The sequence below is a fragment of the Hetaerina americana genome, unplaced genomic scaffold (genome assembly GCF_022747635.1).
Source record: "Hetaerina americana unplaced genomic scaffold, ioHetAmer1.1.p SCAF_7, whole genome shotgun sequence".
NCBI classification, from domain to species: Eukaryota; Metazoa; Arthropoda; class Insecta; order Odonata; family Calopterygidae; genus Hetaerina; species Hetaerina americana.
The window spans coordinates 12605128-12631150 of NW_027287316.1; the positions used below are offsets into that span (position 1 = coordinate 12605128).

Genomic DNA, 26023 nt, shown 5'->3' on the forward strand with positions numbered 1-26023 from the left:
CTTGGAAACTCCACCTATGGCTTGGATGTATGTAATTTTCAAATTGTTATATCAATGTTGAAAGTCCGATGTAAAGGTCGAAACTGTTTTCGGACTTGTGCAAAATAAATAAATAAATCATAAGCGTTACGGGGAAAGGAACTGACCACTCTTATTAACCTGATAACGGGTAAATTTCACGTTCTATTGGGCTTAGTACTTGGTGAGCTCCACCCTAGCCAATAAAGTCGACCTTCGGGTTGATAACCGGGGGTACTGTCAACCGTGTATATTAATTAGGATTCCACGCTAGTCAAAAATGTTTCCTCCCGAATTGAAATTGAGGGAAAAAGGTCAGTTTTTCCCCCACTTTTCTCACCCCGAGGAACTAAATCTGTTGCGCACCTTTTTGGTTTCCCGTGTGGTGGTATGCGTGGCATTGTTCACTCGCGGGTCAATTCAAGGGGTTTTTCGAGCGCGGGAGTCCGCGGAGTGGCGGGGGGGCGGGTAGGGGGGGGGGGTCATCCGACGAGGCATCCTTCGTCCGCCTCGTCTTTCCACTCTCCTGGCGGTCCCTCCCCCCCTCTTTCGCCTACTCCACTCTTCCTTATAAAACTTTTCCTCCATCACGCTGCCACCTTCCAAAAAAAAAGAGAGAACTGCCTCAATCGTCACGCCAAAAGACTTCCTTCCTTCTTTCCCTCGTCGTCCCCCTCCTTTTGTTCGATGTTGCCAGATCTCACTCACCTCATGAAGGATGACTGCCGAGTCGAGGCATTGCCCGTCCTTTTCCAACATGCCTCATCATGTTGTCATCTCGAAAAGCGTTGACTGCGTCAAATTCCGTGCTTTCCAGCTCGTCGGTATGTTTGTCCAAGGTGCACGACGGGAGGAAGGCTGGAAACGAAAGAGTCGCGAAACGCCAAAGGTTTAGCGTACGGATTACATATTTGCCATTGGTATCGCCCCTATTTTGAAGCTTGGAAAGGTCATCATAACGGCAGTATGACCGCGTTCTAATGTTATCTTCGTTAGTGACTCTTATTCTTTCACGAAAGTGTTAATGGTGAAATTGGTCCAGCCGCATTTATTATACTTGTAGAAGCTTTCATCCGTATTAATGGCCGTCGTTGTGTTTTGTGTGTGCCCCGGCAGGTGTATGTTATGTATTTCAAATGGTGAAATGCAAGTAGAAAAAAAAGGCATCGCGCTGCAACGCAGAAACCATCCTTGGGGATTGGACTTCAAAATTGAAAGCCAATTACGTGTAGCTGAGCAGCCCTCGGGACATTCGCCGATCGCTTTTCATGCTTGGTTACCCGCGTTGGTCCCCTTTCGCTTTCTACAGCGTAATTGAAATTGCTGTAATCAATAGGGCCGTTTAGAATCTCCTGTTGAGCACTCTTTTAGGCCATCAGCGGGTTTCAGTGTGGGTTCTCGATTTTCTAATTTCATGAAAAATATGTCGGAAGGAAGAAAGGAGATTTCCGATTTTCGGATTAAAAGCTACTTCGTAATGACAATATCAATGTTTTTCGTTGACATTTTTATATTTTCATGATTATTTAACCTGTCATTATTATATCAAGTCATAAATAAACCTTTATTAAAATTTTCCTTTTAAAAGAGGAAGATTTTTTTATTTTTTCCGTAAGTTTTCCCAGTTATTTTCTGTAATATAACTTCAGGGCTTGGTTAGATTCGGATTTCAAGTCGTCACATTCCAATTTCATCGAAAATTAGTCCTTGCTGAGCGGTGTTGCGAGTGTTGGACGGTGGCCAAGGGCGTCACGTCAAGTGCGAAAGGGACCCTAAAGTGTCCTTATATATATATATATATATATATATATATATATATATATATATATATATATATATATATATATATATATATATATATATATATATGTGGGTGTGTATATATATATATGTATATACACATCCACATATATATATATACACACACACATTTAAACACGAAATCCCGCCAAACGGCGAACAAATACTCATTTACGAGGGTCATCCGGAAAGTAGTACCCGTTCGTGCCGCATGAAGTGCTGACGACGCGAGTAGCCGCTGGACGAGGTCAGATAGCTTCAGTGGCTTGTCTGCCTTCTCTGAGCTAAGTTGCGTGACGCTAGCATTGCCTGTGTTGTTTCTGTGATTGTTTACAATGTTTAAAAAAATTGAGAACGCCGCCAGTTGTGAAGTGAGGGCAGTGATTAAATTCCTCAATGCAAGAAACGTTCGCCCATGTGATATTCATCGCCAATTAAAGGAGGTGTATGGAGACAATGCAATGGACGAGTCGTCTGTTCGGCGGTGGTGTCGCAACTTCAACATGGGGAGGGGGAACACACACGACGATGAGCGTTCGGGGAGACCGTCTGTCATTACAGACCAACTGGTGAGCTCAGTTGACGAATTCGTGAGGAACGATCGGCGCGTCACAATTGATGACATCTGTGAGCATTTTCCCAATGTTTCTCGAACAATTGTTCATGAAATTGTTAAACACCATCTGCATTATGCAAAAATTTGTGCAAGATGGGTCCCTCGCGTATCTCAATGAGCTGGCGGCGAAGGACTATGCAGCAGGAATACAGAAACTTGTCACACGTTATGACAAATGCCTTAATTTGCTTGGAGATTATGTTGAGAAGTAGTTTAAAGTATCCTCTTTCAAATAAAATTTTTTATGTTTGTTAATATTTACTTTTGTCTTTATTTCACGAACGGGTACTACTTTCCGGATGACCCTCGTATATAGAAACAGATATAAGGAAAAGGGATAGGAAACGCATAAAGCCTATTTTGCAAGCTTCAAAATAGGGGCGATACCAATGGCAAATATGTAATCCATACGCTAAACCTTTGGCGTTTCGCGACTCTTTCGTTTCCAGCCTTCCTGTGTTCGTCCTTTATGTGTGTCCCTATCCCTTTTCCTTATATCTATTTCTATATAAATGAGTATATATGTGTGTGTGTGTGTTTGTGTATATATATATATACACACACACACAGAAATCAACCCGGAGATCACTTTGGTAGTTGATGGTAGAGTTCACCCAGTACTAAGCCTGTTCCTTTCCCTGTGCCGGCTATGGTTTCCCAGGAAGACCTGGTCCCCGAAAAATAACAAAGATTGGGTGGAGCTGAGGAGGCTCCGAAGAGGCTTGCCCGGGAATAGGACAATTGAACCTGTGGACTCCCGTCAGTAGTCAAGCGCTCTGTCCCTGGACTACCGCGGCGCACACACACACGCACACGTGTGTGTGTGTATATATATATATATATACACACACACACATATATACATCACATACATTTACACGCACAAGCAACAGCAACAAATGTGAGTGTATATATATGTAAACATATATCCGCTATGAAAGCGTGTAGTAATATTTTGTAAAAGCGCTCCGTAGCAAATGTTGCCATTTCTTGGCGTTCATGTGATGAGTGGGGGCGATATTCCCCAGTGGAGCCGTTCCTAGAAGCATTACAGCAAGCATTTAGCGACGTAGTTTTCTGCCGAAATTTCCTCCCTTTCGCTCCACTCGCCCTTCCCCCACACCGTAGGGGAGCGGAAGTATTTTCTCCCTCCACGCACCCTTCCTTCGCAAATAAAATTGCCCAAGGTCGCGCGCACCTGCTGGCCAATGGTTCTTGTTCTTCATTAGCTGCTGCCACTTATATATTCGGCCATTTTTTGACGGTCATAGAGGAAGGATTTCCTCGAAAGAAGGAAAGTAAGCGTCGCTTCGCACCGCGTAGGGTGCTGTTGTGTGACTTGTAAAAGCAGGGCAGTAAGGTTTCTCGTCTTATATAATGTGATGCCTATTTACAGACACCTTTTGCTCGTCCTTGTAATAATATATTCTGTTCTCTGATCGCTAAATTGATTTTCTTCCATTCCGTTTGTTAGTTGTAAGCGAACTAATATCCTTTTCCCTGGCTGGTATTCAATGAATTCTTTTTTTTTGAAAATGTTGACCTCTCACGTCGGTTGAAGTTGTGTCCTGCAGCCCTATTGGAAAAGTTTTATCATGTTTAATTATTTGCGTTACGACAGGCTTGCTTTTTGTTAAAGTTTGAATCATGGGTGTTTTAAGCTTTCTCCTCATCATCTATGCTCCAAGGTAGCTACAAAAATTAATGCTATGAGAAATCGGGCCATCCATTGACGTCTGTGGCGGAGATGAGATATTTCTTGCGTCAGAATGATCCCAAAACTTTCTTCTCCGTCGTGTAACAGTCATGTTCTGAAAAAAAGTTGTTGATTCTGTGCCATTTATTGACCTCTCTGCCTGTTAAATGATAGCCCTCCCGGTCATTGTGGGCTTCACAATCCGGAGCCAACCCACCCAGACGCAGCGAGCCTCGTCCCCGCCCAATTCGCGGCTCGCACGGGAATTATATGGAGCCTCTTAATGGGAGCCAGCGCATCTGCGACGTGATTAATCCGCGGGATTGCTCACTATACAGGGAACCCAAAGTCGTGGCATTCGAATTTGAATGAGATTATTAGCAGTGGTCTTCGATTTTATGAATTCGTTTTCTGTTGACTGCGGTGCTAAAATAACCTCCGCACCAATAAATACTGGTGGGATATCTCCCTCAGGGAACAGCCAGATGGCAGTAATAAAGGTAACCTGATGAAAGAAGTGATAAAAATACGTAAATCAGGTAGAAAACTATGAATGCGGGGTAAATCTTACTAAAACGATGTGCATTTCTAAGTATGTTGTAATAATTACCCTCCGCTATGAGCGCTATCCAAAAGTTTCAACATTTTTGGAAATGGGACGTAATTAAATAATTGATTCCAATTATTATTTTTATATGGATCATACTGGGCTTATTACGTAGAGCAGGTGAACTGATAACCCGTACCTCGGTATAGATGCGGGACCACAGTGTCTGGGCGGGAATAACCTTGGACTGAAGGCCGAAGAAAGTGGCATATTTGTACATATGAAACATTAATTGAATTATTTTCGTAATATTGTCTCAAAGCTTTTAAATTAAAGGTGGTAACTGTGGGCAATTGAACTGGATACTAAGACCAGTTATTCGGCATGAGAACATGTATGACGATGATGGTATTCCGCAGAATATGAAAAAAATCAGAAAATTTCATGGAGTGATATTCACTGTTCAGTGTGGACTCGTATGTGCAACATGAGGGAACGGTCGAGCTCACCACGAACGTCGTATTAAATTTATTCAAGTGTATGATTATCTTGTAATATTTTGGCCAATTGTTGTGGTGACCGATCCTTGATACTCATTCGCATATTCAAGACGTAAATGAAAATACTATTTACATTTTTAATCTACCAGTAACCAGTAATACTTTTCTCCCTGTAGGTATTTATCAGGTCGGTCGCTCTTTGATCGGCTCAGAAGAATCTCTCATTTATATCGTATGTCGAAATTGACATCCTGATTCGATTTGTTAGTATTTAAAGTACGATTTAACCGTGCGTTTCAAATTCTCGGAATACCGTCTCTCGTAAGACGAATAGTAATGTGCGATTTTATTGTGATGGTATATCCTTCAGTCATGGACGCATTTGCACTCTCGGAGAGCAACTGTCAGCTCTGTATCTTCTGTCCTAATAGACTACCTCCTAACAACTGTTGCTGAAGCAGCACCTGGACTATTAAGTGAAAAATCACGGTGTAATACGTGATTAGTTAAATGCAAGATGTGTCAATAATTTTCTTCCGAAGTTATTTTTAAAAACACTTCATGTGCTCTATTTATGAAAATTTACCTCATGTCGATAGCCCCTTAAGAAAATACACTCGAATTGGAGTGTTACGATGTAGACATGTATTTTTTATCATTCGTAAATCATCGGCGATCCCGAACTTAGTTAATTGAGTTGTCCCCAAACGGAGAGCCCTCTCGGGCAGGCCGCCGCCGACTGTGGTCAGGCGGTCGCGGGCAGTGCCCACGGGGTCGAAGGACATCTCTATTGTGGAGCTCGGGGGGTTACGTCATAGGAAAAAAAATGAAATGCATCTGCTCATCTTCGTCTCCTCGAACGTCCTTGTCAGGCATCCTTTGGCCAGACCCACACTCGCGCGGTTGTTTCGGCCTGTCCCTCGCGAAGGGTCCATGTTTTCCCCCCTCGGCGTGCCCACGCACCTGCGACAGAGAGCGGCTCTAACCATTTGCGTGTTTCCCTCCCGCGATGTGCAAGTAACTGTGGTGGACGCGTCCACACGCCGTCATTTGAGCTTAAAATTAATGAGGGGATTGCCTTCCCCTTTGGCTCTCCTGAATAATAGTGTGACGATGCAGCGTCGAATCGGCGATAAATATCGTATTTGCAAATTCAAGAAAGATTTCTGGTTTTTTCCTACCCGATTTTCAGCCGCGCGAGATTCGATATGGTGCTCCATGTAGCGTAATTGTAGGCCATAAAAATTAGTTTCAATGGATATCGAAGGTAATTAAAATTAATTATAAGTGGAAAATAAATTCTTATTCGGTGTAGAGCGTTTCTGGTGGCTAATGGGACCCCGATAAGCTGTTTCTGTTATCGATGATAATCAGCAAGAAATGCTAATGGTACTTATGATTAAAGGTACATGCATATGTGTGTGCATAAATATATGCCTAAAATGCTCACGAAGGTGAATATTCGAATGAGTACATAATACGGTAAATGTATTTTGTTCAAGGCGTGGCACTGGAATAGAACAGAAAACAAGAGGTTTGTATGTTGTAACATTCAGGTTGATTACTGGGGCATAAATATTTGCACTCTTTCTCGCGATAGGTTTCGATTTTTTTTAAAACGGAACATCAACTCCGAAATATCATGGCGGTTCAGTTTTTGCGGTCGCTGGTTAGAACAAACGACTTGTCTGCGCCGTATTTCCTCTTACTGAGAATCCAAATACGGAAGCAAAAACGTTGTTTTATTCACACTTGAGTGTATGCGAACCATAGTCGGAGTCTTCTTTCTCATGAAGAATAAGATATGCAGGTGACGGGAAATCTTGAAATCCGTATTCTTACAAGTTATTCAATTTTCTGTTGTGGTGCTGATTTTATTTTTGGATTACGCGTAGATAGAGATAAGAGGCAAATACGAGTCAACCTCCCCCCTTAGCGAGCACGCCTGTTTGCGAGTCCATCGACGCATTTGTTTACTCCGGACGCAGTTTATCGCGGAAGACGCATGGCGTAGTTAATTCGCGCTAAATTTCGAGCTTGTCTTCGTTTGTGTTTCTTCAGTCGAATATATACGTATTACCGGGGACAGTATCTCACCACATCAAAGACATCTTTCTCGGAGTGACGCCTCTTAGATTGAGTTAGAGGGGCTCGCGTCATGCAGTTTCCCTTTACGCTTGTTCATTTAGCACACTCTGCTCGTTAATGGGTGATATGGAAGTGATTTTTGCGATTAAGTTTTTTGTAACGTCTCCTCTAAAGTCATCGTAAGGGAAATGTTTTATTCCCCTCCAAGGAGCTAATTAAGGGGCGTGACTACGGTAAAAAAATAGGTAAACAGGTGTGCGGTATGGTTTTCCTTTCTTAGAAGATTTACACATTGAATCTTGGTTTACCCATGATTAGAGTGCACTCAAAATCACGAACCCTTCCAGTTCTCAATCCGCTTCCGCGAAACAAAAGACGGATTAAATTTCCGTCGTCTTGTTTTTGAAAAGGCAATCTTCAATAGGGAACCCATCTCACTTTTATAGCTCCGTAGTATGGTATTCAAGTGTGGCTTTTGAATTTTTAACTGTCTTCCATTTGTGTTGCCACAGTTTTTTATAACCTTGGAATATATTGTTGACGTAATCTTATCATATCTGGATACATTTGAGTGAGAAAAACCCCACTTGTGAAGAAATCGACGTATTCTCATTTATTTGTGTGGGATAATTTAATTCCTGTATCGTTGAGAGTTTTTAATAAATGCTTTTTTTTGCTTTTGTGATCATGTTACTACATTTGTGCATGTACTCGTAGATGTCTACACGTCGAATATGGCGTAAAGTGTAGTTGGCGAAACGTTGTGCTTGAGTTTGTGTAGTGCTTGATTCATTTTGATTGTGATTGCATTTTTTATCGATCTCATTATGATTGTTCTTATTTGATGGTGCTCTTGTCGTTATTCTGATTATTTTTTATTCCTTGCATGCATGTATGTACGGGTGTAACATGGCCTAGTGAAACCTTGGAATTTGTTCCGAACTGCAAATGTTCCGGTTTCGCGATTAAAAACCAATGAAAACCCGCGAACTAATCCTTGCGTCGGAAGTTTGAGCGTGACCTACGGAGCTGATTGGTGTCGATCCCGGGCGAAGGCGAGTGAGATTCCGGCGCAGTGCTTATCGCGGAACTGTCATTTTCCAAGGATGCGGCGCGTCTTTCTCCGCGAGCCGATGACAATCCCCGCGATTCCCCAGCCAGTCCCTTCCGTAACGTCCGCGATAATATTATAATCACGCCCCCGATTGCAATGCCGCGGAGCGATGCGAGGGCATTTTACAATTTTTTTCTCAGCTGTTCTCGCGCGTCGCTTCCTCCTCTCGGATCCCCCACAAGCGTTCCCCACACCTACTTCCTCGTCCCTCTGCCTCCCCCTTCCAGCACACCCGCGGGCAATGCACATACCTCTAACCCCGTCCCAACTCCAATTCCCCCGTACGTTGGCTTTGAATAAAGCACCGCTGCCCCCGGATGAGTCGAGTCAAAGGGCAGGAGCAAAGCAGATACCTCACTTCCAACCCCCCCCCCCGCCACAACCCGCTCTCAATATTAGCATGCAGTGGGCCACGTAAGGGCCCCCCTGGGAGATTTTTCAACCGTGGTCGTTAGGATAATTTTCCCCCCCCGACTAACCGTCCGGGGTCGACGACCCCCGTCGTCCCCCATGGTTTTCGTGGGGCGAAGACAAGAGAGGGTCCCCGCTCTTCCCTTTATTTTCCCGCAGAGTGGGCGAGAGGAAGGAAGGAAGGGGGGGCTTCAATCACTTCTGATTGTGTTTACCGGCCTTGGTTTGTTTCCAGGCGGCGACGTGCTGCGTGGGGAGTGGTACGTTGGGAGTGATGGCTATCCTTCCCTTGCCTTTCTCTGAATGCGTCTCCGTCGGTGTGACGCCGGGGCTCGCTCGCGTCGCGAGGGAGTGTGTCAAGGGGCTGCGGATTGGGGGGGGGGGCAAGGAGCGAAAGTCGTGCCGAAGCGGTCCGCCGTAAGGGAAATAACACGAGATGTCGTGATCGGTGCGTGTTGGATGTGTGTCCAGGGAGCGCTCGAGTAAGCAATATTGTTTTTGTTGTCTCACAACCGTAAAAAAATGGTCTTTATTTCGATTTGGAACGATTGGCTGCATTGGAAGAATGATATTGGAACTGTGGGTCCATCCCCACGATGGGAATAGTGCCCCCCTCGGGGAAAGGGATAGAATTTCGATAGGACTCAATGGAGTGCATTATTCAGCGAGTTGCACTCTTCTTCCAATATTTTCTTCGAGTGGCTTAACAAATCATTTCCTTTTCTTTTTTAAAAAAAGGGTCGAAAACTTACCCCTATAAGAGTCCGTTCACTAATCTGGAGTTGTAAATGTAATATATTCCATGGGAATGTCGGTAAAGAAGTCATTTTTTTTAATTTCACCATAATGCAAAGTTCTTACGCGTGACCGTCAAGCGTAAGTTTATGATTCCCGCGGAACTGCTTGCTATTCAATGATCCATATTTCAAATGAAAAGACTGTTAAAAAATGGTAAGTTATTTTTTTGACTGTAGTCAAAAACAGATACATTTCTTGATATGCGTAACTATTAATCGTAGATTTCAGTTTCACGATTTCCCTTTTGGCTGTAAACAAAGTTTTATCGCATTCTGATGAAAAGAATTTCAAGGTATATATATAATTTTGTTGTTCCGAATGTCGATAAGCCAGAAGCTTTCGAGCTAAATGTCTGTCGTGATGAAGTGTCTCTTTGCTAGTTTAAGATTAGACCTCCATCCAAGCACGCAAATCTTCTTACGGCGTGAACTGAACTGTTTGCATTGGAAATCTTGCGCCCAAGTAGTTGTTCCTGGGATTTGAAAACCCCCAGATATCCAAAAGTTGGATAAGTCTTGTCGCTTCGAGTGCCTCCCCCAAGAACCTTTCCCTCCCTCATTTGTGTACAAGTTTTGATGAATGAGTTTCAGGTATATCACGAAATAATTTCGGGTTTGGAACCAGGTATTTTGTTTAAATCAGAACGTAGTCAAATTTTCCTAATTTTTTGAAGCAGGACGATCAGATTTAACTTGCATCATTTGACGACTAAAGGGTTTTATTTTATATCAAGGATCTTCCCACTACGGCATTTCGGACGCTTTGTATCAATGGTACTCCTCCATGGTGTTAATTATTCTAAATATGAGACAGGATTCCCTTTTTGTCTCGTTGTTTCCATAATATCGTTAGCGAAGCAGAGGTCTTCGATTTATTTTGTTGCTCGTGGTTCTTTTCTTTTGACCTCTTGCATATTCATTAGCGTTTTCCTTAATTATTTTCCAGCCTTTTTTATTCTCTCTGTATGGTGTATTGAATGAGACATATATTCCTTCGCTTTCGTTTTGGCGTTTTCTAACTATAAATTGCCAAATATCAATCGATGGTCGCTTCCAATTTCCGCTGAAGTTAAGCTTCTCACAACCAGTAATGTATGAAGGATGTATTATAATGTTGTTTAAGATTTAATGACTACATTTTAATGCCTTCGAAAGTGATGAGAAGCCATTACCGGTAAGTTTGGTTGGTTCCGATGCATATCGTCAAGCGGAAAGAACTTAGATAATTTCCTCATATTGGCTTCCCTAAAACATGGCTCGTAGTACGTGCAATTATCTTTCCTTCGTAAGCAGCTCGAAGCCGAAGAAAAGAAAAACATATCCCCGGAAATGTATGTCCAATTGTGCGCACGTAGGAATTAAACGTTTAATGGCTCCTACTCAGGAAATGAGTTGAAGGAACTCTTCCATGGGTACAAGCGGCGCATCGCAGCCTCGAACATTCCAATACCTTTAAAAATCGTCCTCCTACTTTCGTCTTATCCACTCTTTATACCTTCTTTCTAGTATCCGTTACTAATAAATCTTACGTATGCCAGAAATCTTTGTTTATCTCGCTCTTCATACAGTCTTAGTTTTCCCCATCCTCCTCCCTATCAAAACCGCGAAGGCCTACCATGCCCCCAATGTGTGTAAAATCTTGTTCTTTCACTCACGGGAGAAAGAAGCATCGTTTGAGGCGAAGAAAGCCGCGCCTGAAACTGCTCGTCAGTTCATCGGCAGCAACTGTAAACTGTCCACACGGAATTAACGTGAAGTAAATCTCATGTGCAAACCACGATAATTGAAATGATTTTTGTTTGGAGTGCTTTTGAATGAAACGGTAGTCCCGGAAGCTGTTTTTTTCGAGACACTTACTTCTCTCACTCCTCACTACTTAACACTTTTTCTCGCTCTTCATCTCTTTCAGCTTCCTCATTCCATTCTTCTTCGTTTCCATTTCTCAGAAGCTTCCCAATACACGCTTATCCTCCTTCGTCAAAGGCTGCATTTGAAAACCATTCTAACGCACATGCCACTGAATGCCGTTTATAATCTTTCCTTCATATCCATGCTCACGAATCTCTGCCATCAGCTCCCTCCTATTTGTATGCATATAATGATTCTGCTGACGCAATTCTTCTCCTTGTGTATTTACCGCTATTCCCATTTTCATCCTAAATGCTGCCCAAAATTCATGGATGTCCTGAATCCCTTAATATTTCGCTCCACCGTCACGTGCCGTATTCTCGTTTCACTAATATTTGGTCTTTCTCTCCGACGGTCACTAGGAAGAACTTGTGCCCTCTTTGACTTCGAGACAACATATTACGCCTTGCCCTCTTGTCATCATCCCCTCCCTTGCATACGACTGAATCGGGAATCATTGATTGATATTTGAACAAATCAATGCAATCATGATCGCGCAGAGACAATAGCCAGCCGTACTTGAGTACCATTGTATCTTCTTTATATCACTTACTGGGCAGGGCTGTATTGGGTAGATACGAGGTAAATACTGGCGGATGAGTACACGTTAATAACCCGTCACACATATACCCTCTGCTCTAGTAGAATTGTTTCGCATTAGGTGATAATCGTTGGATTAAGAAATATAGTTATTCTAATCGATTATTATAGGATATAGTGGCTGAGACATGTGTTATTCTACTTGCTCATGTTTCCTCGCATTAGTTTGTGGTCTTTCAGGTATCGGTTGGAGGACATGATCTTTGGTAGTGTAAATACGGCCAAAATGATGCGTTGTGGAAGATGATTACGTCCTCAAAGTCAATGCTGTTCAATCGATAACATTTTTAACAACGAAAAGTGAATTTCACAATATATTCTGTGCCAAAAGAGGTGCTGTGTTGTCAAAGCATGAATTCTGACGACACAGGCTAGTTGGAAGTAATAAACTAAGTCGTCATTAAATTCTTAAAGAAAAATTATAGTAATAAGAATTTTTTGTCGTATTTATTCTTCAATGTTTAGATAGTAAGATGATGCTATCCTTTACATTTATTATTTAACGCCCCATCAAATTCATGAGTTCATTTTATAAACCTACCGTGCTTAACTGCGGTAGCAAAAAGCTGAAGAAATCCTGAGTAATATAATCCCATAGTGTGAGAGAATGGGTAATTTCTTCCAAATTTAGAATCATCCTTCATATATTTTTAATGCAAGTTTTCGCGTCAAGACAATTGATATGTGTATACAATGAGCTTTTGGAATGCATAATTACTTTTTTTTTCTTGGCTTAAATCGTGGTTTTTCCCTCCCTATCAATGATGAAACAGCGACGTACAATGCCTCATGCGCTGTGGCATCTTACGTTTTTTCGCCTAATAGTATCGCAGGAGTATTTCTCATACCGAGGAGCAATTTCTCTTCAGCATTTATAGTCGTGCACATCTCGTTTACCGGTTAACAATTTACTTATATGCCTTTGCGACACCTGGAATAAGTAGTAGGGAGTGGATTTTATTATTTGCAAGTAGAGAGCGGCTCGGGTTTTTCCATTCTCTAGTTAAATTGTTACTTAACAACTTTTATTAAACATTTAACGTAAAATATACATACCCATACTTTCCACGTGTGTAAACATTGCGAGCAAGTTAGTAAAAATGTGCGTCGGGCTAAATGTTTTATTTGCAGAAACGATTTATCGGTAAGGGAGCGTTCATTCTTTCTAGACAGATTCAATTTAAAGTTTGAAATTGACTAGAGAAAATTTTCACTTCAGATATCGAAGTAATCTTAAAAGATGTAATGTTAAATTGAGAGTTTCCGCTGAGATATCTGTAGATCTGACTTAGTAATCATCTAGGAACATTTTAACGCTAATTTGAAAACAAATACGAGGTGAATTCAGTGAGGAAGTTCAAATAGTCATCGTAGTCCCCGGTGTTTATTTTGCCGGTGGAACCAGAAATGCAAGGTTGGGAAAGAACATTTCAGAACCACTATGATCTCCACGAGAGCAGGAGTGCGGCGTAACGGCTGATTATCAAGTGCCCCAACGCTGTCCAATCTCTTTTCGTCCTCAACCTTCATCATTGGTTAGACCTCTGCCATGCGACGTTTGGTGGCTTTGGTTCGTGGTAGATGCACACTGTTGTACGTATTGTTCATTCTAATACCTTATCTTATCTTCCTTCGTGCCATGCTCCTCGTGGAGTGCACTGCATTTCCAATTTATTGCCAAGGAACTGGAATTCGTCTAATATTATCTATTTTGTGATGTAGATTATGGTTCCGCGAATAAGTGACTCGGTAATGTATTTTTAGTTGAGGTAAGGGTTGGAGGAAACGCTGGTGGGAAACTCTCCCTAGAAATCGCGAATCGATACTTCGGACCAGTTGTTAGTTTGAATGTGAATTTAGAAGCATCCAATACCATATTTCAAGGACGTACTCCTACGAGGGAATCCGGAAAGTAGTACCCGTTCGTGAAATAAAGACACAAAAGTAAATATTAACAAACATAAAAAATTTTATTTGAAAGAGGATACTTTAAACTACTTCTCAACATAATCTCCAAGCAAATTAAGGCATTTGTCATAACGTGTGACAAGTTTCTGTATTCCTGCTGCATAGTCCTTCGCCGCCAGCTCATTGAGATACGCGAGGGACCCATCTTGCACAAATTTTTGCATAATGCAGATGGTGTTTAACAATTTCATGAACAATTGTTCGAGAAACATTGGGAAAATGCTCACAGATGTCATCAATTGTGACGCGCCGATCGTTCCTCACGAATTCGTCAACTGAGCTCACCAGTTGGTCTGTAATGACAGACGGTCTCCCCGAACGCTCATCGTCGTGTGTGTTCCCCCTCCCCATGTTGAAATGCGACACCACCGCCGAACAGACGACTCGTCCATTACATTGTCTCCATACACCTCCTTTAATTGGCGATGAATATATCATGGGCGAACGTTTCTTGCATTGAGGAATTTAATCACTGCCCTCACTTCACAACTGGCGGCGTTCTCAATTTTTTTAAACATTGTAAACAATCACAGAAACAACACAGGCAATGCTAGCGTCACGCAACTTGGCTCAGAGAAGGCAGACAAGCCACTGAAGCTATCTGACCTCGTCCAGCGGCTACTCGCGTCGTCAGCACTTCATGCGGCACGAACGGGTACTACTTTCCGGATGACCCTCGTATTAAAAATGTACTTTAAAGGAAAGGGCTCATATGCGATTGCGCGTGTGCATATAATTTGTATTCCTGCCACCCAAGATAATAAATACAAGAACTTAAAATTTTATTCCACGTTGACAGAAAATTATTTCTGTCACGTTCTATTTTTTTTAGAAAGTGTTTATACAGTTTTTTGTCATACTGCTTCCTTATTGCACCACACTCCATTCGGAGGGACTGTATGCCTGCGCCCAATTTCAACACGCCTCATAATGCGTGCGCGATCTCTACTTGAGGTGACCTGCTCTCAGCGGGATCCATCCATCGCAGTCGTTTGCATGGGGAACAAAAAAATAATGTGTTCCGAATTTCCCCCGGCGTTTTCTAGTTGGGTCGATGCAAGAAACGTGTTCTTGGTCATTTGTCTCCTCTGTACAATAAATGCAGTACAAAAATGACTCCGATGCCATGACAATAGGTCCATGAATATGGCGAATAAAAATGTTGAATCCACGGGTCAGTCAATTCGCCTAGCTCTCGTAGTCTGCTCATGAAGAAGCTTCTCTTTGCAATGAATTGAGTATCATAAATGAAAGTCTCATGATGCAATCTGTAATTTTTCATAACACTTTAACATTTAATCTGTGCCTTGAAAAATGACCTGTTGTCCCGTCTCTCAAGGTTACAATAGTACAAGCGTTAGGCATAGAAAGCCATGTACGGAATAATTTGTGGAATAAATTAGTTAAATGGAGTTCAGATGCCCGAAATAATGGATTTTTTTTCCTTTACTACTCGCATAGTGAACGATTTGAGGGGTATGTTTGTATTGTTTTATATTTTTTTAATCAGAAAAGTAGGAAGGATGATGGAAACAGAATTTCTCTTTCGTACAGTGTGCTCACGGTGTCTCAAATAGCAAGTTAATTGTGGTATCCTCCATCTAAATTTGTCGTTGGAAAACAATAGCTTGCTCATTTTTTCTGACATGTTTTGAGTTGTGCGCGCGTCCCATTGTCTTAAGGCACTGGGTCTGGTGTGTACTTTCTTTGGGTCTTCGTCAGGTTCTTCTTTATTTAGACTTCATAAGCCTCAGTGGTATTTTTTTATGTTTTGACATATTAAGTAACTGTGAAGCTGCAGGCAGTCAATGTATGTCTTATCCATAGCCGGACAATTTTGGCAGAACAGTCGGGTTATAATTGTATATCCTGGACGATATTGAAATTGAAGAAAGCGAAGGGAATATTATTAAATTTATTGGTGCTTTCACGAAATAAAATAAGCGCATTGTGAATTTAGTCCAGTAATAAAAGAATCAGGTGAATTAATGGTCAGTTTTCCTCATTGGAATATGTCATTTTAAGTTAACCATTCAATGTGCAAATGGCTCTAGACTCTTATCACTCCTTCCTTAATTCCTGTGTTTTGTACTTTCGCGGAAGTGCGTAGAATTTCATGGGCGTGGACGTATTCTTATATGCCAAATTGCCATGAACCAACTTAGCCTTGTTGTTATTTAGAATGGACAAAAGTGCAATGGACGATATCCGACACATTCTATGAGAAATAATGGAATGATTCTGAACATTTCCCCAGCATACTGCATTCAGTTGTCTGCAGAATACCCACAACATTAGAATTCCCGTGTCGTCGGTTTTACTTGATCTCCCTACTCGAAGGCTAATCTATAAAGTCAGAACCCAGGCGGGAGCGATCCTACAAATTTAAGAGTGTCACATGTATTTTAATGTTTTTCATTCATCGTGATGCTACCTTCACCGTAATTTATCCTTTAAATTTTACTACTCACGTTCATGTAAACAAAAACGATTTTTTGTCATCATGTTCGTATCGGGTTCACCACTATCAGAACCTTCGAGAATCTCATATTGCGACATGTACGAATTTTCATTCACTCAGAAGGTGAATAAAGGTATTCAGAACGAATTTTTACAGCCCCCCTCCAGGACCTCATTAAACGTGTTTCTCAGTTTTTTGAACTTAAATTATTGTCTGCTCCCTCGATTCTTGTAATGCGATTTTATCTGGAATGAATCAGTGTCTTGACCCTAGACGTTTAAGGTCATTGTGTCGTTACCCTTTACCCACTCGGTAACCTTCAGCTTCATATCCAGCTACATCATCTCCCGGACTGTCTTGATTTTCTCTGTAATCGAAAGTCACGTGCTCAGTCACAGGTCTTTGCTTCGTCTTCCTGCCCTCCCTCAAAACTTATTTCACCTTCAGTCAACCTTTCTTCTTCCTCCTTACGTGATTCAAGCCCTGCTGTAGTCACGGCTGTTAACTTTTCGAAATTTTACGACGTGAGTTTTTTTGGGCATAAAATTGCCGACGTAACCTAAGTATTTCAACCTGCGATAAAAATATTGTTAATGGTTGAAGTGCGAATGGAAATAGTTGTCATATTTGCGAAGGTCTCTTTGTTGCCTCGTGGCCGTTGTCATTCTTACCCGGAAAGCGAATGAAATGGCCCAAATGTTGCTTTGTGACTTCTGGAGTTCTTGAGTTGTCTATCGGATTGATTCGTAGTATTTATTGGCTGTCTCATTGTTGTTTCCTGGATACTCCAATCGTAAACTTCGTTCTTAAAATCAATAGCGTTTGTTATTTTGTCGAGTTTTCTGAAGGCACCTCATGAGTAGTAATGCATCATGAGCTTTCAAAATGGAGGAAGTCGTAATTATTTTAATCTAGCGTCCTTCTAATAGCCTTTTATTTCCTGCAGTTGGTACGAATAATGGCATCATTGTTTGTATTGATCTTCTAGGAGCATAAGGCAAGAACGCAGCTTACATGAGTCAGTGCGAAGGACATCCTAAATGAATAGTGAAGTCATCTGGAAGCAATAACTCTAATACGTAATTCTTGAGTTACACCGTCATTATAATCAATCTGGCCTTAAAGTGTGCTGTTAGTGAGCTTTTACTAAAAGCTTCCCTAATAATTATTGACCTGATTTGTGAGATCGGTTTCTCGAGGGAAATTGATTTCATTTCGTTAACGCGACATTTTCTCTGCCCGCAAAGTTAGTTCAATTCTTTCGTGGATGCCGTGTCATCTCGCCTGGAAAATATTGAAGAGATAAGAGTGCCTGAGTCGTTGTACGTTCACTTGTCTCCCGCGATCTTGTGAGTGTTACATCAGAGAAAATAGCGATGGATCTGTTGGATAAGGTTAACAGGAGATTAAACAGATTTATTTTTTCAAATTTCCACGATAGCAAAAATAGTTGAATGTAGTTAGCACAAATAGATAAAAGCAGACAACGACTGCAGAAAAGTTCAGAGCATTGGATTTTTTTGTAAACATTGAGGAATTTGAGATGTGGCATTGCATCAGGAGAATGGCTCACGTGGAAGAACAAAAAAATATTGTAGAATATGACACCAGTTCACGATGACGAAGCATTCGCTGATGTGCGATCCACAAATATTTTTCTTATTCTTTCCATCTCTCCTTTTCCGTCTTCATTCACATTGTGAAAATATTCTTTGTCCTCCGCAACCGCGTAATTGAAGTTTAACTCGCCATGCCACATACTCATGTGGCAGATCTTTGATGTGGTTGCAGATGGGGGGGGGATATGTGAATGTCAATCGCAGAGATGAAGGTAGTGCTCTGCGAAATTCATTTTCCAGTATCGATCATGGGCATAAACATGATGGTGCGGTGATGATACATCGACTTGGCAGTAATTATCTGGTTTGTCTAGTATTGTTGTGTGCATCGAGCAAAATCGACAAAGTCGTATGTGGTGTGCAATTTCGCTCATTGGGTGAATTTAGTCGCGTTGATTGCTTCGAGAGATGTCGATATAAAGTCGTCATTATCGTGCATGCAGTGTATCGAAATATGGACGTTGGTCGATTTTATTAGCACCGTCTAGCAGAAATGTTGTCATACATTTACTTCAAATGATGCCATCTCCTTTGTCGTCATATCCCCTACCTCTTAATGGACCTCCAGGATATTGTCCAAACTGTCTACGTACTTCGCATTAAACTCGTCGCCCATGTTGTTATATCATTAATATCGTCCCTATTGTATCAAATCAATTCAATGGTGCACACACATAACCATGGTGTTATATGTACTGCAATCCTTCTTATCGAAAAAGGTGACCCTGTCGTCATATCGACTATGGGTTCTATATCGACAATATCTCACTTCGTGACATCGATATAGTCGTCCGTGCCATAGTGTCGTCATATCGACTGTATCGTCGTTATCGACCGTAAAATCCCCACCGGCATATCAACTGAATCGTCCGTGGCGACCGTGACGGCATATCGATTGTATAGTCGTTATCGACTCTAACATATCCACCGGCATATCGTATGTATCGTTCGTATCCTTGAAAACGCCCGAATCGATGATACAATACGAATGCGCCACAATGTTCGACGCGTAATGTCGGCCTATGGATATTATGAAAAAGTATTGACATGGCGTCGATTTATATATAAACCGTCATTTCGCGTGCGCCTCTCGGCGGGGCGAGTCGATCTGCGCTTTGCGGACGAGGGAAGCACGAAGGAGGTGACTGCGGAAGTCCACGTCGTCGCGTCTTCTTCCTTCGCGGCTCCCGAGAGGGTTGGGGAGGGCGACGGGTTCTTCAAAACCGCCGCGCTCAGCCGTCCCGGCGGCTTGCGAGTGGGAGGGGAGGGGTCGGTCGGGGAAGTCCATCGCCGACCGGTTGCCGTGGAAAGTTCGCGCGGGGAGTGGGTGCGGCGCCCCTTCTTCGGCAGGTGGTTGCGCAATAAGCATCCGGAATCAATTCTGAAGCGGCTCGTCGTATTCGGCGGCCGGAGATTTGTTTTTTCCTTTACTTTCCGAGGGGATAAAAATGAATCCCTTTCATCATCATCTGCTCCGCGGATAAAAGTCCTGCTCACTTCTTCGCTTGAACGGCCCACCCTCGCGTGATTTTCGTTTTTCTGGAAGAATATCCGTCGCTTCGGTGGGAACGCATCGTCCTCTTTGTCTCTCTCCGGGACCATGTGCCCGGCGACCCGAGAGGGTTACATCATGTCGAGCTAATTGTTGACTTTCTTGCTTTCCAAAGTTTCATCATAAAGTTTTTTTATCAGAGATAATGATAATCACCTCCCCTGCATCGTGCATCATTGGTTGTCTCCGTGAGCTCGGCTCTGCGCGAAGTCGTTGGCAAGCGCGTTTTATATCCTTACGAACGGCGTGTGTTATGTAGCATGCTGAAATGAGAAAACTAAGGGAAATACTTCCGTTAAAACACCCGCGTTTATCGGAGTGATTTATTGAAATCTTCATGGTGAAGTTTGTGAGACTTGTGGAAAGTTGGAACGAAATTTGTCTACGAATGTGTTTAAATGTCTTAACTCGAAAAGTGACAAGAACCTCGCCAATCATTTTTCCTGTTGTTGTTTCCATCCAGCCAGAAGACTTAAATTTAGCGTTCCTTTAGATTTATTCCCTTTGATTTTCCAAGGAATACGTTGTCCATCATTCTTCTTAATCTGAAGATCCCATCTCTATTCTCTTAGCAATTCTAATGCCCTTTAAGTTTTCACAGTTATTCTTGCGTGTTTGTTTGTTTGTGCTGGGCGTATTGGGTGAGGGAAGTGGATTGTTGGGACACTCCAAAGAAGAGCGAAAAGGAGTATTCAGAGGGTTTTGGTTGGCAATGGGGTGTTGAAGATTGTGATAGAGGGGAGAACGTTGGGCGATCAAGGAAGGGGAAGGAACAGGATAGGGATGTTGGATGGAATTAAGGGATGAAAGAACTACAAGGGATTGTGCTTATATGCGGTATTTATGATGGCTGACTGTAGCGTCTGATTTATGGTTGTTTTTTAGGAGAGGCAAGTTCCATGTACAATTGTATAGGCTGTGTCCATCCATAACCTATCTTAGCCAAGAGAATAGCCATTATAATTTATATAATTACCTATTCTTCATATGTATAGGCATAGCTTCTAATATGTTGTTGTTAAAGTCATTCTGTTCAAGTTGTGCCCAATTCATGAGGCTCTTCTGTTGCGAATCCTCGCCCTCTTTTTATGCTTCCCCGTTTTTCATTTCATTTTTCTCCGTTTCGTCTTCAGCATGCCAAGTTTGAAGCTTGTTGGCTTAATCGTAATTGTCGTACGTTTTATTATCAATTTTAAACCTAGTGCATTGTTTTGCATTCGCTGGGTCATTTCCAGTTACATTCATTTCCATTACATACCTTGATCCATTCCCATTCGTCCAGGGGCAGAGGAGAATACTACCGAAAATAATATTACTCCAGTAAAGATGGTGTACCTCACTGAATTTTATAATCAGTGAGTGTGCCTCATTTTTGCATTCAAGTGGACGCAATGTGGATATTGGGAGAGTTGGCTTAATAGTTTTGTTCGATCCATAAATTGTCATATTTTTTATTTTTGAGTTCAAAAGCCCTTTCCTTTATCTCGTATATTTTACTGTTTTTCTTATGGAGTCTCTCATGAAGTTTCTCCTTTGGGGTTACATAAACATCTTCACGCTCTGAGATTTGGATTTCCAATCCTCCACGACTCGCATTAGATTATATGCAACCTCGTCACATCAGAGCGGAACGTCCCAAATCGACGTAACTTTCCGTAAATACTATCCTTTCTTTTTATTGTTGATTAATCTAGGAATGATGATCTCCGTAGAATCTAATTCTAATTTTCGCTCCAATGAAAACCAACAGTGAACACAATTTACGAAATCGGATGGGAAATAAGACCTTGCAAACTTGAGGCGCGATACTGAGATGATTGTGGTCTGTTATTAAGTAAAATTGCAAATGTCAGGGTCAGCTGTGGGATGGGAAACCGCGGGATTAGTTAGTTTAGCAGTCGTGACTACCTCGAAGGCACGGGCAGCCAAATCTCTCCCAATCCTCACCTCTTTCTTGCTGGGCCAATTCTATTAAATCCCCGAGTGCGTGACGTCATTTATGGACGTCGTCTTGTTGTAAATTCTGGAAGAAATGTAGCACGAGCTAGTTCTTTAGATGAGGTTGAGCCAGGTAGTTAGCCTTGAGTTACGTAACCAAGGAGTGATACGACAACTTGTCTGAATGTCCTCCGGTGGAGTTTATGCTAGTGGAAGAGTGGTGACGGTGGAATGTTGTGGTCCTTCTTGAGATGCGATCCGGTTTTGAACAGCTGGTTCCGTAATCTCTTCGGAAAATCTCCCTGCGACGGTTGGCGTATTCCGTGATTGGTGATAGTGGTATATTCCTCTGCATTAACTCATTAAATCTGATTTCGAAAGAGGGTCTCAGCTTATGGAGAGAGGCAGCGGCGCGAGTTTTAACTTCGCTCAACGTGATACTCGTAGCGAAACGTAAGAGGTAACCCTATTCTTTTGCCTCCTTTACTTTCTCCATGTGTGTGTAGAAGAAAGTTGTTGCCGAAAGTCCGGATTCTGGATCTCTTGCCCTGGACGTCTTCCGACCGTTTCACCAATGCTTTCTTTCAATGTCCTCTGATTCCTGCATGAATTGGATCCTGTTGATTTTTGACAGGAATTCCGTGCTCAGGTTAACCGTTCAGATGTCTGCCCGAAGTCGAATGTTAACGTTTTCAATGAGATCACAAGTGGTATGGATCATGTGTGCCGGCGGGAGAAGTAAAGCCAGTGACCGCCACCATTTTCCAAGTTCATATCTATGTCAGATACGCCGTGGTATGTTTTAATCGCCTAGCTAATGGAACGTACGCAAGATGTACAAATAACACACAGGGAGGAAATGGCAATCGTTCTATACAAGACTGAATGGGTGATTTACCCCTGGGGTATTGTGGAAATTTGTTGGTGGGCGAAAATTCACTATTTACTTTATTTTATGGTGATATTGCTGAGCAAAATGCCAAGTTGGATGTTACAATGCTGGTAATAGATTAATTGGTTTTAAGTATAGCACCGCAGGAAAAAAACGTGGGAAAGTATTATCGCATAACACAAATAGGTTACGGAGTAGTGCCAAAAAAGGTTCGCGAACTACAGTCTTAAATATATTCTGTGAGAAGCAGAGTAATGGATTTGGAAGGGTGGGGAAGCCCTCTTTATCTGTCCTTAAGTCCCTGTCCCAAATTTGAAAATACCGTAGTACGTAGGGGTGATTAAAATATGGCCAAAACAGTATCCACACAAGTGATATGCTATTACGTTGACTTTCTGAAGTTATATCGTTTTATTCTTCGACGATTTCTTATCTCATATTTACCAGTCAAACTAATCGCTCAAGGAATATTTATATATGTGCATTCGAAATTTACTGTTTATGGGATTGTGTTGAGAAAAAAGGTATGCTTATAGAAATTATTAGGTTTTTCGAAAATAACGTTCTTCATAAATTTGAACATGTTTTCTTGAAACTTTTCAGTCTAAAAAAAATTAAATTCATCGTAATCCCTGAAAAAAATGATGATAAATGAAGTGAGGAAATTGAGTGAAGAAACATGGCCGATTTCTTTTTCATCTCGTAAGTAATTGCATTTGTTCTTGTTTGTAAGTCGTAAACAGCTATGCAAAACATCCGAAGGATAAGATTTTTTTTTGGACAGAAACGGGATATCTTCTTTGATTGAAGGAAACATTTTCAACATTTATATCGTTGAATTGATATGAATTCTTTTGGGAGAAAAGTGAATCACTGATAATTCTTTAACTTTCTGGATATTGTTGAAGAAAGTTACAACTTGGGACCGTACAGCGATAATAATGAAACCGTTGGAGATATTGTTTTGCTAAGAGCAATTTCTACACATTTCGGAAACGACTGCCATTTTTAATTACGTTCGTTTTCAGGGTAATATAAAATGCTTACGCCAGTTAATGTAATCGTAGATGATTCGTTTTTTTGAGATTGATATAACACAAGAGTGGAGGAACTAAAGCCATGACCGAAATACATTTCATTTTCTGTTGAAATCGTTAATCTCTAGAAAGATTTTGTCTAAATTAAAAATTAGATTCTTCCTTTCACTTAAAACAGTTACGAATGTGGTTAAATACGCTAAACCAAGTAGTATTGTTTGATTCGAATGTTCCGCTATGTTCTGAGTAATGTTCCATCAGCTGATAATGTTCTAGGAGGTAAAACCAACGGTCTGCTTTTCATTGTATGGGACCCGTGCTTTTGCGGAGATTTAAGTTTATTTCTCGCTTACAATATCCATCAAACTCGAGAGGCTGCTAGAAAGTCTAACCAATGAGTTGCATTATAAAAATGAACCAGTCATTCTTTTCGTTTCCCTACAAGTCAGCCTCGTTCGTTGAAAAGATAATATGTACCTTGTGAAACTTTATATCTTTGTCGAGGAGGTAGCAATTAGACTGGAATCGGTCGACACCACAAGTACATGAATTCTTGATAAAAGTTCCTCTGAAAAGAGTGGTGGAAGTTCTCGGCATTAACATACGGCCATTTTTACAGTTATATATTTAAGGACTATGCATTTTTATTTCTGAATATTGTGGCCAGTGCATATCCATTAGTGTCTCGATTGGTTCATGAAATTGAACGGTAGGGGATGAAAACAACTAAAATTATGTTTTTTTAATTTTTAAAAACCTAACTTCTTGACTTATAGTTCGTATAAAACTTCGAAATACAGTGATTTTGTTATGAAGTCGTCTCCATTTTATTTTGAATTTCTTTTTTATTAATGCGATTGCCATTTAAGCGTGAAATGCTGTGATTTCTTAACCGTTTCTCGGTAATAGCTATCCAGGCCACGGGCCTCGAGGCTTATAAGCAATCCTAAAGCTGTAACTTGCCGAAAACTGTAACATCTAACTATCTGTTGATATGAACAATTCTTGGGGATATCATCTGTTCCCATGTAATATATTTTTTTGGATGAGTTTACGGCGCTTTATGACTTTCGTCGTCAGAGCAAATTAAAATCAACGAAGAGGGAAGGTCTATGCTGAGGGGATTAATCCTCTACTCGCCAATTGATTGCGGTCGCAGATTTGATTCTGCCTTTGGCTTAGATGTTGTTTGCGAATATTAATTGTGTATCAGTTTTTATTTATTAAATTTCGGAATAAATAATGGCATATGCCAAAGGGATTAAATATGGCCTTTAAGCGGGTAGAAGAATATAGTGGTGGGTTGTGTAAAACCAGTGCTAAGGCTGGTCATCTACAACGATTGCAGTTAATATTGCTGAAGCAGTAATATTTCGGTCAAAGCAGGTTTTTGGTGGGCCCGGAGACAGCTCTGCTGCACTCTGGCCCGAATCTAACACGACTCAGAATACCGTTGCATCTATACATTTCAATGTGCCGTTTCTTAAACTTCCCATACTTTCGACTCCTCTTCATTCCGTCTAACGTGCCCAATCCTTTCCTCTCTTACTCAACATTCTCCCCTCTCTGAAGGTCTTCAACATTCCTTTGCCACTCAATATGCGCTGCGTCCACTTTTCCTGCCCACTTCAAAGTTCTCTCAACAAACTTTCTCGTTCCCCTAATATGCGTAGCACTTCCTCCTTTGTTTTCCTTTCGGCCCATTTCATTTTTTTTTCAATTCTTCTCCACATCCACATCTCGAAAGTCTTATCTATACTGCTATACCTACAGTCATTCTTCGCCAAGTTTCAAATTCTTTCAAAACTAACCTCCAGATTAAATATTTCTCTCATTTTGTTCTTCGCATCTTTACGAAGAACCTCGGAAGACCCCTTCCTGCATAAGGTTCTTTACCGAATGCAATTCTTCTTAGCCCATCAGAGATGAATTGTTTCACCTGGTCTAGTTCATGTTCTTCGATTTTAATATTTAACTCAATCTAAAAGTTGATGGTAGACGTGATGGTCTCGTGGTGTCGCATATCGTATGGAATAAAAAGCTCTTAATAATCATTCATAATATTTAACCAAAGACATTTCATTAAAAATGTGTGGAGCATTTCGAAGTTCTTTTCATTTCATTATTCCAACTTGGCCTGCCTTATTTCTTGGGAATCTCATAACCTTCGTTCGCTTCTCGTTGATTCCAACTTGTAATACTGGTTCTGTTATACTCTCGGCAACGAATGCGATTAGGTTGGTGTGGAAATTGATTGTTATTAGTCTGAATCCTGAGCATTCGAGAGAACACGCACTGCTGGGTGCGAATGTCAACTCTCCGTTTCGCGAGGGGTGAAAGAGGGTGGGCGAGTGCGTGGGCTCCGGGCTTCCGTCCCCTCCCCCCGGCCTCCCCGCCCCCCCGAGGCAGGGCGTCGTTTTGGCGCCGGGGGGAAACCCGATCCCCGTCCCGACTACTCCCA

General features: G+C 41.6%; 1 protein-coding gene across 1 annotated transcript in view; it reads left to right on the forward strand.

Annotated features, from left to right (window-relative positions):
* The window catches only part of cnc (NFE2 like bZIP transcription factor cap-n-collar), a 375514-nt gene that overhangs the window by 70488 nt on the left and 279003 nt on the right, over positions 1-26023 (forward strand). The window lies entirely within an intron of this gene.